Source organism: Thalassophryne amazonica, chromosome 4, assembly GCF_902500255.1.
Source record: "Thalassophryne amazonica chromosome 4, fThaAma1.1, whole genome shotgun sequence".
Classification (NCBI taxonomy): Eukaryota; Metazoa; Chordata; class Actinopteri; order Batrachoidiformes; family Batrachoididae; genus Thalassophryne; species Thalassophryne amazonica.
Window position 1 is genome coordinate 113,488,933 of NC_047106.1, and position 10,119 is coordinate 113,499,051.

The window sequence follows — 10,119 nt, forward strand, 5'->3', positions numbered from 1 at the left end:
TTGCAGCTTGTTGCCACGGGGTGTCACTGTAACTAGATTTGTTGTCATGCTTCTGTTTGGGAAGATATTCTGGCTGTTATGATGAAATCAACAGGAGCTATTACGTATTGAATACGCAGTGTGCTTTCTTGATGAACTCTCACTATCGCCACTATTTTTGGGAGTTTTTTTCCCTCTTATATGCAGTTGTGACTAGAATATCAGAGCGCCTCCAGCTTTTCCTCATCATGGAATATTACATTAACCCCTCAACTACTTCTTTTGCCAATATACAGTAAGGTCTACCAAACAAAATTTAAGGCACATGGTTCTTGTCTTGGTATATAAAACAACCAGGACGTAGGGCTGCAATAAACGATTATTTTCATAATCACTGAATTGAGGAAATAATTAATCAGTTAGTTTTTAGGTCTGTAAAATGTCAGAAAATGGTGATAAAGGTTTTCCAGAGCCCAGGATTTATGACTTCAAATGTCTTGTTTTGTCCACAATTCAGAAATATTCAATTCACAGAGTAAAGAAACTAGTAAAATATATGAGAAAGTACAGGTGCTGAAATGTTTTTTAATCCCTGAAGGGAACTTAAACGTTTCTACAGTCCACTGATCACCCATACACAGTCATACAAAATCAAATTATTTCTCAAGTGTCAGAGGAAACAATATGGTGTATAGGGGAAAATAATAAATAAATATTAAAGCTATTATGCACACACAGAAAAAAATGTGCATAAAAAATGATTACGCCGCCACAAAATAATTATTTTATATATGCAGCGTCCAGGGCAGAGCGCGTGGCGGCCGATGGAACAAAGAACGGCGTCCAGCTGTGAACACAGCGGGTGGGATCGTCACGACACAGTTCGTGCTGTTACATGAATCAAAAACATGCTCGTAACAGGGCACCTTTTCAGAGGAGGCTGTTCTCCTCTTGACGAACTGTAATCAGAGAATTAGGATATTAAAAACATGACTTAAAACAATTAACTGATGTATGAGGGCCTTAAATAACAGGAAACTCATGGCAGTACCCATAAATGTTTGCTGAATTTAAGGAAATGGGTTGAAATCAACTTCATTAAAGACTAGGTAAGGAGCTGCTGTATTAACCTCACTAATGAGGCACATAATATGGACATTTAGCAAGCTGACTTGAGAGTTGTTTTGATTTGATTTAATCCTGTCTGAGCAGCTTCATATACGATAGTTATGTGCAAAAAATGTGGAAATATCTTATATTTATAAATTAACACAATATACTTCACTTGTATTCACTTTTCACTAGGGATGCACCGATCCACATTTTTCCCACTTCCAATCCGATCCCGGTACCGGAATTTGGATATCTGCCGACACAATACTATTCCGATACCAGAGCTCTGTTTGCTTTAATATTATTATCATTATTGTTCATTTTATATGAGGATATTTTGTATTCCTATTTACAAAGCTTCATGATGACGTGGTATAGAGGAAGATTTTCTTAACATTTCAGCTACAGTTTGCCAGAAGGTACATGTAAGATGTAAGCCAAGGTTTAATGTTTTGGTGAAAGAATGAAGTACTTTCATTTGTTTTTTGGTGGTTTCTGGTGGCATTTTTGAAATGCAGAAATGCACTCCTTTCTCAAAACAATACATGTAACAGTCCCTTCGGTTGCTCCCTTGTTTTCACTTGCCACAGCAGATCCAAGGTCGGGTGCCCTTCCTGACGCAACTCCACATTACATGGATAAATGTGGCAGTAGGGTTTGACCTGGGAATCTTCCACACTGAAACCAGGCGCATTAACCACTTGTGAAATAATAATCGTGCTGTCTAATCTGCATCTTGATATGCCACACCTGTGAGGTGGGATGGATTATCTCAGCATAGGAGAAGTGCTCACTAACACAGATTTAGACAGATTTGTGAACAGTATTTGAGAGAAATAGGTCATTTGTGTATACAGAAAATATTTTAGATCTTTGAGTTCAGCTCATGAAAAATGGAAGCAAAAACAAAAGTATTGCCTGTTGAGTGTATTTTCCATTATAATTCCAGTATGACGTTTCCTTCAAATCATCCAACCCTAGTTCTCACTACTTGTTTCTTCAACATGAAAAAACCTCTCAAGGGATAATTGTCTTGTGCAGATGTGTGCCTGTGTTGCTGTATTAGTGTTAGTATATATTTTGCAGGTAGGGCACTCACAATTATTACAATATTCGCCATTCGCGATTATTTTTCATATTCGCGAATAATCGCGATTACTGTGAATTACTTATTTTATCCACAAAGTTGCATAAAACGACTCAGAATCTGACGTCATCGTGCTGCTGCAGCCACACAGCCTCACTGCCTCTGTTTCCTCTCGTCTTGGTCGGATGGTTTGCGAGGCTCGGATAATAACACGGAGCATGAGGAGGTTCTGGTTCCAAAGCCACGTACCACAGCACTGCTGTGGATGCATTTCAGTTTTAAGTAGGGCTATCACGACTCGTTGACTAGTCACGACTACGTTGACGATTGAAATCATTAACAACTAATTTAGTAGTTGACGAGTCATTTATTTTATTTAAGTCTTTGTTTTTCCTCTCAATTCATAGTTTTAGGCAGCCAAACTGTGAAGCTTGCATGTTCAACCTCCAGCTGAAATGCATCTGTTGAATTGCAGAGAAAAAGGGATAAAAAAAAATCACGCAGGGACCCAGTCCACCAACCTTTAAAAAAAAAAAAACAAAAAAAAAACCTCAAAAATGGTTAAAATTTACAAGTTGGTGGAAAAACAAAACAAAACAGAAAGCCACATCCCATAGCCTTTTCAGTATCAATAGCCTTCATGCTTCACAATTCCCTTGTTCCTTGAGTTCACATGTGCTCCTGTGACATAAAACAAACGCACCCTTGTGCACTCTCTGGTGAGGAAATAAGATTAGCTGCACAATCAGTGGGTCGAATGAAAGCTCAGAAACTTCGTTATTAGATGTAGCAGCATTCGTTTCACTCTGTCGGCGGCCATCAAGGTGTTTCTGCATTTCCTAAAATGTATGTCATACACAGAGAAATTACTTTTTCCAGAAATGCACCTGCTGACTCATGGAGTGAGAGGGATAATTAGCAATAAAATACATCAGCCAGCACTAATTATTACCGTATTTGAATGGATAGACTTAAAGTCATGAATACTTTGATTTTGTGTTGCTAACTGGGATGTTAATGAGTGACATGTCCTTGTACTTGTTTGTGCCCCCCTCCTTTTTATATATATATATATATATATATATATATATATATATATATATACAATTTTAAGGGTTTTTTCCATTATTCTTGCAAGAAGGAAGGCATAGATACTTTTTATTCTGTGTTAATTGGTTTCAGTATCAAATTTATTTATTTCTTACATGGCAAGTTCATCATTAGCACACTTTTTTCGGGGGAGGAAAGCTGGACCTGTTTTTCTTTCTCTTTTTTTTGGACAATATAGAGAGGTGTCAGAATCTGAATCACAAGGACAAGGTGAGGGTTTCACAATGTTCATTTCACGATGTTAAGTGAATCAGGCACCATTTTTAAATATTTCAAAAAGTAATGCACAGCACATCACAGAGACTCAATTTCCCTGTTTCATGCTCAGCTGTGAATAAAAAATTACTTTGCTTGGTGAAAAAACCACAGACTTCGTTAACATTAAAATTATTTTATCATTATTTTTAAGTTACATTATTTAAATACTGCATCAGCTTGAAATTACTTACAAGTGGCAAAAGACTTTTCTAAAAGTAGAAAGGGTGCAATTATTGATTTGTTTTATAAGACACACTTAGAATTTGAGAAATTTAGAATGAAAACAATGAAAGCAGAATTAATAAATGCAGACAGTCAGTCCATTTGTGGAAACGTACAAGTATTACAAACAATACATACAAGATAGTAAATAAATTGTAATGAAATCAAGAGTTGAGCCATCGTTTATACCAGTATGAGTATACTACTGTTTTAAATAAAGAAAAACTGCTCAAAGTGCTCTCAGAATGGAACAAATTGCACTTTTTTTCTTTTCTTTTTTTTTTTTTTTTTCCTCAAAACTTCCTGGCGGGCATGCCCCTGGACCCCTCTGGTACATAGTCATGACTATTCCTGGCTCAGTCCAACCATCTGTGTTTGATGACCTTGGTACTTTGACAAATATTTCTTGGAAATTCTACTTGAATTGTTTGCACTTTGCCACACAGGCTGTCCACTCACAGAAAATGTTCAGTCAAATTGTTCAGTCAAAAACTTTTCAGTTGCTTGCAGCCATGAATGCATAACATCAAAGTGAAATCACTCATCCAGTGACAGATAAGGCAGAAATCATGTAACTGGAAATGGTGAATGAGTTTTATTTTACATTAATTCATAGTTGTAAATCCATTTCTAGCACCAAAACAGCTCTTCCACATGAATAAAGTTGAATTTTCAGTAAAGATGTAGAGAATTTTCAAAAACCAAACTTGTACTGGACCATGACGTGAACTGAACCAGGGTTCTAGCTAGGATAAAATTTTAGCGTCGTGGTAATGTTGAGGGAGTCAAGCGACCGGGGGGCAGCTTTTGAAAATTTAAGCTAAAAATTGGCCATTTTAAGGGTACCCAAAGGGGAAAAGCCAGGTACGACAGCCCAAGTCCCTTCATCATGTCCAAAAGGCTGGGGAAGTTTGTTGAGTGGGCAATCTCATTCTGGGTTTGCCAGTACATGGCCCTCAGTGAGGCAGTCGGAGTCCGTGGACATTTTTAAGTCAAGACTTAAAACCTATTTTTATTCTCTTTCTTATGAGTAGTTTTTAGTTTGTTTTATTCTTTTACTTATGTTTTTAATTAGGTATTTGAATGTTTTATTTTTATTCATTTATTTTAATTTTTTTTATGTTGAACTGTTCTGTGTGAGGCACCTTGAGGCGGCTTTTGTTGTAATTTGGTGCTTTATAAGTTGATTAAATTGAAATTGAACAACATTTTATTGAGGCTTAAAGTAAATAAATATGAAATTGGTTACTGGATCCTTAAACTCTGGACATAAACATAAATAAAATCTATTAGTTTTTGTCAAGCATTTTCTTTCAGATATTATTATTGGCATGAATGTCTTTCCATATCTGAGCTGAGCTCTACAGCTCGCTGCGCTCCACGTCAGGTTCATAAAGAATGCACAGCGTCTCATTTTGGGAGGAAAAACCGTTTTAGTCGATTGTAGTTTATTGTCTGTATTGCAACATTTGTAAGATTGTTTCAGTTATCTGCTGCACTATCTTTCAAATAGTGATACAAACACCAAATCTGGCACACATATTCTTTAAACATTACTCTTTTGAGAAAGCAGACTATCCACTTGATTGTTCAATAGGTGGCCAAGTAGGGGTCAATGAAGAATTACACAGGGGTCAAGATTTACAAATGCTCCAATCATATTGAAAAGTATACCACATTATTCATCTGATCATACAGATACCAAAAAGGTATAGTTTGGACTATCTTTGATTGAATGTTATGAAGTTATGGGGTAAAAACAGCATGAATGGTACCAACAGTCAATCTCAGTTTGTACAGGGGGCCAAAGTTAAGGTTGCTCCAGTTTTGGTATAAAGTGATGCACATTATTGGTTGAGTGAATAGGATTTTAAAAAGGAATAGTTTGCACCATGTCGTACTTAATCATGTTACAGGGTAACATATGTCATATGCCATAGAATCCAGTGGACGTTGACATTGTTTGACCTTTACTTTGGACAGTAAACATTCAACACGGTCAAATCTATTTAATTTATTAATCCTATTAGCTCAACCAATAATTTGCATCACTATTTCCCCAAATTGGAGCAACTTTAACTTTGGCCTCCCATACAAACTGAAATTGAGCTTTGTCACCGTTTTTGCTGTTTTTTGCCCCATAACTTCATAACATTCAGTCAAAGATAGTCCAAACTATACCTTTTTGGAATCTTTATGGTTGGACGAATAATGTGGTATAGTTTTCAATATGATTGGCGCATCTTTTAATTTTGATCTCTGTGTAATTCTTCACTGACCCCTACCTGGCTGCCTATTGAAAAATCAAGTGAATAGTCTGCTTTTTCAAAAGAGTAATGTCTCAGGACTATTTGTGTTGAATTTGGTGCTTGTATCACCATTTGAAAGATTCCCCTGTAAATATTCTCTAATCTGCTGCACTAAGAGGTGTCATTTTATGTAAAGCGGCAATTCGTTTTGAAGTTATTAATTCCGAGCGGACTCTGTCTCAGCAAAGAGCCGCGCAGCGTTTGAAGCTGTGCGGAATGGAGGACGATTCTCGTTTGTTGACTGCAACAAGACATGAGTCCTAGTTAGTGACTTTAATACACACAAAAATGACTCGTGATATTTTAATGGCTTTGAGAGGGGTTAAGAAGCGGACTTGGTGCTTCTGTAGAGCAGCGAATCAAAGAGCCACGAGCCATTTAATTGAAGCATTGCTTCATTCATGCTTCAAACTGGAGTCGCGCTGTAGAAACGGTTGATTACATGGTCTAAAATAAGCACAACGGTCCAAAATTATATTGTAACGGCCGTAACGCAAGTTTGCGCTAGCTAGAACCCTGTGAGCCATGGCTTGTGTGTACAGTGACACCCTAATACATACAGTCTTTAGAGGTGTATTATTTAAGATATGATTTTATTGGTACCCCCCCAGCATGGAATCAATTTAAAAAACATTTATTTATTTTTATTCTTTTTTTTTCCAATAATGCTTTAACACTGCACTTTTTTTAACACAATTTAATATAGACAAATTAAGCCACTTGCTATCTTGCAAAAAAACAAAAAAGTCTATCAGTTTGAACATTAAATATCTTGTCTTTGTCTTGTATTCAATTGAATATAGGTTGACGAGGATTTGCAAATCATTGGATTCTGTTTTTTTTTATATTTCACACAACGTCTCAGCTTCATTGGAATTGGGGTTGTATATCTTTTTTTTTTGTTTTGTTTTTACTCACCACGGTTAGGGTTATAGTGCGTTGTGCACATGCCAACATGGAGATACCCAGAAGCACAACATGGTGTTTTCAGTGTTAGCCAGTTCCACAAAAGTCAGGTTTGCTAATAAGATGTTTGTCATGATATGTGCAGTCACTTATGGCACATAGACAGACATTGAAAGACATTTGTGGATATTTGAATGAAAGAAGTGTCATAACTCGGGGGGAGAAGTAACAGGAAGACAGACGATGGGAAAGAGAGGAACAGTAGTAGCCAGTAAACCAGTAGTGTGCACTATTTCTCATATTTATATTTGCAAATAGTTAATTACTTTCACTTTTTATCCTCTTTGTGCTACTTACCCTGTGTGCTGCTATACAATGCTGCCGGAACATCAGTTTCCCTGAGGGAGTCTTCCCAAGGGATTAATAATGTTCTATCTAATCTAATAACAAATAAATACAAAATGGCAGAATTTGTTAAAGCCAACAATGAGTAGGATAAATCCAAACGGTGATAAGTTTTATGTGATGGAAAGACTATTTTGTTAGAGTGGTTTGCTTTAAATACTCCCTAAAATATTGTCTAACCCTAACTCTGAGAAGATTGGAATTTCCCAGATCTCACATCAAGGTATACTGCCTCAATAAGCGATGCTACAAAGTATAGCTCAAAATTTCTGAAGGTGGCAACATTCATTTGGCAGGTTGGCAGTGCACAGGGTATGCGGTGTGATATATAGAAAAAATACTGTCAGTAACAATGATTTTACGCTTAAAGGCAGTCTGTTGTTTTGCTGAAGCTGAAACTACCCAGGTGAAGTTCTACATGCGGGTATGTCCAAGTTGATGCATGCACACAATGCTCTACAACCTCAGCTGATTTAAGTGCTATGCATTCGCAATGATTTAAAAAAATAAATAAATAAAATTGTGCAGTTGTAGAAAATTTAGAAGTCTTGTAAAAACCATTGTTTGTTTGCTGCTGCATGTTTTCTGCTGATTTCACATCCTATGCAGCCACTTTATAGCTTAGAAAAATGGGTATTATAACTGTAGTTTTGGTCTGTGTGAAAGTTTGAAAAGAAGCTTGTGTAAAACACCCAGATGAACTTTAACTGATTTGTAATATACTGATTACTTTACAAACAAATATGGGCACATTGTCACTTTCCATACCAATGAGACTTTTATCAGCCAGGGGTGAGGCTTGTTGGCATCCTGCTGGGGAGTGTTTGCTCACACACTGAAGCACACACACCAAGTATGCTGAAGTCGAACACACCAGAAACAGTTTGAGGACCAATTGTTGTCACTGTGACATTTTGGCAACTCAAAAAAAAGAAACCCAAAACTTTAAGCTGTGCCGGTGTCATATAGCCCGATGAAATGGGACAGGCCATGTCACATCAACATTGGGACATGTTTGTGCTGAGTGCACTCTGTGGACAGTGATCAGGATAATATGCAAGTTGTGATGAATGTGGGGGTGAAAAGCAGATTACATGAACAACATGGAACTCACCACAGTATGTGTGTCTGTATTTGCCTTTTGTTTTGCACAGTATCGCTTGCAGATAGCCGGAGTAAAGTCCAAATTATTTTGTGACTATTGCAAGTTCTAAAGCACAAAATCAACATGGACACATCTCTGCACAGTCCTGCAAAAACTTCTGTCTTTCTGTGGGAGTGCAGATCCATGTGTGTAGATCAGTTCCACCCTCGATCAAGAAGACACAAACCATATTGGCCTCTCTTCATTGGCTTCCTGTTAATTCTAGAATAGAGTTTAAAATTCTTCTTCTTACTTATAAGGTTTTGAATAATCAGGTCCCATCTTATCTTAGGGACCTCGTAGTACCATATCACCCCAATAGAGCGCTTCGCTCTCAGACTGCAGGCTTACTTGTAGTTCCTAGGGTTTGTAAGAGTAGAATGGGAGGCAGAGCCTTCAGCTTTCAGGTAGCTTTCAGAGCATTCAGAAGATATAAACCGTAGAAGGGAGTAAGTCATAAAGACAGGAAGGCCAGATTAAAGTTCACAAAACATCTAAAGAAGTCCATACAATGTTGGAACAACATCCTGTCAAGATGAAACAAAGAACAACTTTCATCTCAATGAGAGGAAGAAAAGCACATGGAGAAGGGAAGGAACTGTTCATGATCTGAAGCACACCACCTCATCTGTGAAACATTGTGGAGGTGTTTTGTTTTGTGGTCTCATGTGGCTGCCAGCAGAACTAATTCTCAAGCGTTTGCTAATGTCCATCCATTTTTGTGAACACACGTATAGCAGTAAAAGTAACCGGTGGGGGGGGTGATGCAGGAGCCTATTCCAGTGGCAATTAGGTGAAATGCAGGATACACGCTGAAGAGGATGCCAGTCTGCCACAGGGTTGACTCTCTCTCACTCACATACGCACACACTCGCAGTCATGCCTATGGACAATTTAGAGCCATCAGTTCACCTAACCTGCATGTCTTAGAAAGTGAGAAGCCGAAGCACCCAGATGTAACCCACGTAGACAAGGGCAGAGCATGTAAACTCCACATAGAAAGGACCAGGTCAGAAGCGAACCTGGGACTTCCTTACTGTGACACAACAGTGCTGATTTGCTCATGTGTCCTCACATCTAATGGATAAATTCTGAAACATTTTTGATTTTTCGATATATATATATATATATATATATATATATATATATATATATATATATATATATATATATTTTAGTTTTTAGAGCTGAGTGAAGTCCAAGATGATTTTTGCAATGCTGATGGGCTTTGTAAAACAACTTTTGTGGGTCAAAGTTGTGGACTGCAGCACAGATGAGTCTCACCTGTCCCAAAGTCTCAGCACGTTTGACCTGGTGGCGTTTGGTGTCGGGAGTACACTGGGTGCTGGTGTTTGTGTTGGCTGGTGCAGTGGGTCGAGACAGCTCTGGACCTGCCATTGTTTCGCTTTTTAATTTTTTTTTTTTTTCTTTCGGGAACACAGCGCTTCACAAAAATGGTGACTGCCCGACTGGTTAAACCTCTAGCAGAAATGCACCTGCTGAATCACTGAGAAAGAGGGTTAATCAGCAATAAAATGCGTCAGTGGCCACTAGTTAATAGTGCGTGGGTAGTCTTAAAATCATGA

At 37.7% G+C, this 10,119-nt stretch overlaps 1 protein-coding gene across 1 annotated transcript in view; it reads left to right on the forward strand.

Moving 5' to 3' along the window:
- The window catches only part of LOC117508637 (high affinity cationic amino acid transporter 1-like), a 48,632-nt gene that overhangs the window by 590 nt on the left and 37,923 nt on the right, over window positions 1-10,119 (forward strand). The gene's annotated exons all lie outside the window — the stretch shown is intronic.